Source organism: Nicotiana tomentosiformis, chromosome 12, assembly GCF_000390325.3.
Source record: "Nicotiana tomentosiformis chromosome 12, ASM39032v3, whole genome shotgun sequence".
Classification (NCBI taxonomy): Eukaryota; Viridiplantae; Streptophyta; class Magnoliopsida; order Solanales; family Solanaceae; genus Nicotiana; species Nicotiana tomentosiformis.
Window position 1 is genome coordinate 21,384,705 of NC_090823.1, and position 3,950 is coordinate 21,388,654.

The 3,950-nt window shown below is 32.9% G+C and overlaps 1 long non-coding RNA gene across 1 annotated transcript; it reads right to left on the reverse strand.

Annotated features, from left to right (window-relative positions):
• Positions 1-249: 249 nt before the first annotated feature.
• LOC104120844 (uncharacterized) lies at positions 250-3,704 on the reverse strand. Its single transcript, XR_001966803.3, has 3 exons — positions 2,419-3,704; positions 705-773; positions 250-564 (listed from the first exon to the last, which is right to left on the reverse strand). It is a non-coding gene; the product is annotated as an uncharacterized lncRNA (long non-coding RNA).
• Between the last annotated feature and the right edge of the window lie 246 nt (positions 3,705-3,950).

Consider the following 3,950-nt stretch of genomic DNA (forward strand, 5'->3'; position numbering starts at 1 on the left):
GGCGAGAAACTCTTTGACCCCCTCTAAAAAAAAATTGACGGTTGATTAGACGCACGTCTCTCCGTATTTAATACCCCGAACACGCGTCATCCCACGATTCAATATCACTTTTGCCGGTTATCGAGTTAATTATGGCCACGATTTTAGCCGCCTATTCATTTACTTATACGCATCAAACTTCTTCATTTACATTTCATAACTAGTATACGTACTCGCGCGATGCGCAGATCGTTTCAAAAGAAAAAAGAATGGAGAGATAATAAAAACAGATTTATATGAATCATGTGTGACATATTGCAGATTGTATATTCTTATTGTGATATTCTTTCAGACTAACATTTTCTATGGTATACGTAATTGCTATTGTTTCGTTAGGAACCCTTTCTTCAAATAAATACAGTATTTAATACTCTAGGGACTAATATCACAATAAGAGGACGCATCACAAACTTGATGATTCTTGTGGAAGTACTCCAAAATTGAGGGAACCTCTGGAAAGCGATATTGTTTATTGCCTTGCTTTCAAAGAGATTTGTGAAAGTAAATAATATTCCCATCTTATAGCTGCAAAGCCGTAATAGTGCAAAAACAAATTCTAAAAGGTCCAGCATAAGAAATAAAAAAAAAACTATGGAAGGAAATCAACTACAAAAGTAAATGCGTAAGAACCCACAAAGTGTATAATGACAATTAATTCCACATACCTGACAACCACTAAAACTCAGCTTCCTATCAATATATTCACATATCACATTTGATTCAAATCTTATTTCCTGCGAATAACATAATCGGAAAAATCACACATCATTTGTTTTGAGTTAAAAACCTGGCATGCCATAACGCTTCTTGTGTTTTTGGCTTTTGACTATTCTGACAAGCTTGAATTAAACTACTAAAAACTAAAACCATCTTTTTATGAATATCTCTTTCAGTTTCTTAACAACAATAACTAGTTGCATGCACCTTAAATAACATGGCATAAGTAGAAACGAATAAAAAGAGAACACAAATAAAATTATGATAGATACTAAGAAATACTTTTAGATTTTCTTGTTACGTGATTATCACATCAAAGAAAAAGAGCTGGTGAAACCTATAAATGTTCAGCATTTCTCAACCTAGCTACATTGTCTATGTATTTCCACCTGAGAAACTTAGTTACTCCTACATGTTGGGATCAATCTTGCTGAAAAAATCTCCACTAAGAGGATTCAACTCATCAATCTGTTCAAGACAATATATTCATCTACACTGAAATACTGTGCATAAAAAAGGGCAGCGCTGCATAAAAGAAATTTCGTTGACATTAAATAATCTATTTCAGGTGTTTGTAGATTGTTTTCCGTTTGTCTCTGCATAAGGTAGGTAGTTATAATTTACCACTAAACAAAAGGCCAGTAGAACAGTAACCGAAGAGAGAAAAGTCGTTAGGGGCACTCATTTCTTGTACCCGGAAAACTGATTCATAAGGGATCTATACCAGGTAAGGAATTTATGACCAGTTCCCATATAGATACTTTAATTCACATCGTTTTGGGTAGTACCCTTCTTACTAAAAAAGATTTTGAGAGTCATATAACTAAAGGAAAACATATAGTTGCAATTGAGATGTGGAGCAATAGAACATTCTACAGGAAATATATTAGTGGAAAGGGCTCAAGAAATGGTGTCGACAAACCACCCTCATCACAACAATAACTTAAGGCCTGAGTAAGAATGTGAAACTGCAAATCTGAATGTTGCGCATAAATTTATCCATATACTATCGAGCGCCTATTAACTCTTTCTGATGATTATATGTTATTATGTCGTCTTTTGTCATTATTCAATGGTTAGTAATATATGCCATATTTAGGGCTAAAGTAGCTTCAGTGGGTACTAAAAGAATCAATATTATCCCCTTAGGAGATGAAAATTTTCTGAATTGGATAAAACAACTGAGACGACATGTCTTCCAAAGAAGCACTTCTCTTTAAGTGTAAATTTGAGCAAATAACGTGTATATTTTAGTTATAATAACAAAGTGTACTTTAAGGATAATATGATAACAAGTATATAAAGAGATCTAAAATAAAGAACAGAAGAAAAAACGAAACTTGAAAAATGAAGCAATATCAGTATTATTTTACACTTACAAGTATCCAATTCTTTACTCCAAATCACTTGCTTCATCCAACAATTTAATATTGTTTTGGTCCTAGTCTCCTAGACCTTTGTAATTTGTAGTATTCTATTGAATGAAGTATCTAACAATTTAATGATGCAATGAAGTGAAACAAACGCCTCAGACTGAATAATTCATGGACAGGAATGGATGACAAAATTATTTTTAAATTTATATCTTAAAAATATTCAATGGTTAATCTTTACTTCATGGACTCAATGTACGAATTAAAAGAAAATGGATAAAATATTTACCAGGGCATAGTAATTTTCTTTCAATTGATTAGGCTTCAACTGATCTTTGTACGCAATAGGCCTGCATTAAGCATATAAAATTTCAAAAATTATCCACAACACTGCAACATAGAGTGATGTATTCTAAGTCGCAGGAACAAACCTTGAATAAAGTAATGTATTAAGGCAAGTATAATTTATATGAAGAGGTAAGAGGAGATGAAGAGGAAGATATTATTTTTTGGTAACTGATAGGAAAATAATTGCAAACACCTATGGTTCGGCTTCATCCCTCTTGCCTTACCTTCAAGAGGATGAGATCCAACAATATCGCTCTAAACACCCTGAAGCCCAAAGTGAAAAGCATCGTTCCTCACTCTCTCGATTTCGTGTTGATAACCTTTGAGTTTGGTGACCAACATATTCAAAACTCGTAGCGTCGATATTTCGAATTCGCTATAATCGTTAGCCTCTCAAAAGATGATATAAATCAAGTGAACATTCAGAAAGCAAAAAAAAAAAAAGCTTCCCGAAGCTGAACTATAATATGATCAGAATGCCATAAAAGCTCACATGCAGCTCCAAGAGAATGCTATATCAATAGGATCAAATAACTTTGTGCTCCTTGAAAAAGAAACAGAGATTTTAAGAATAAGTTTTTGTAAGCAATTTAGTATAAAATTAATAGTAAAAAGCACGTTTGTATAAATTCACTTTATTAAATGTAGTTCCGGATGCTTGAGCTCTAAGATACTAAAATCAAACCTGCAAAAGTCTTCAATTAAAAAGCGCTAGTAATCTGCCAAAGTATCATTAACAAAAAAAGGGAAAAGACAGTTACCTTTAGTTTACTTCTTCATGGAAAAGCATCCGTTATGGCAGCGTCGAAGTCCAGTTCTCTATTTTTTTTAGTTTTTACTCTATGTCAAAGAAGAACCAAATTTAAAATATTAGAGATTAGCTTGGCCTAATTGCTGATTAATTTTTGTCATATTACAAAAAAATAAGAGAAAAGCTAGACGTGTCAAAGAAATGAATTATTACTTGCAATAATCATAGTGAACTGCACTATGAGTCGAAATACAATTTTAAAGCAATGATTGTTCTTCAAGATCATTTTTAAGATATGCATTCGTGAGAAGAACTCTATTTAAAACATGTTTTACATTATGTACTTATTCAAATATCATTCGGTGAATAGTCAGGCATATCATCAAACATCTTGGGTGCATAGTCCACTTTAATGATTATCATTAAGGCTGCTCAATAAACACACGATTAAAAGAAAAAGGGAGAGAAAGTAGAGAACTTAACTGAAAAAATAGGTGCATCTTCGTTCATCTTCCGCTTTCTCTTCTGAATAGAAGAGATTGTCACACAAGCAGTTGTGCAGATCATCCATCCTCATCTTTCCTTGTTCCTCTCTTCCTTTTTGGAACTGGATCTACTGATAAAGTTATTCTTACAGGAACAAATAACAATAGAGCACAAATTAAGAGACCTAATCTTACAGCAGCAATTTTGATACCTTGCAATTAGGTACGATCACTCAA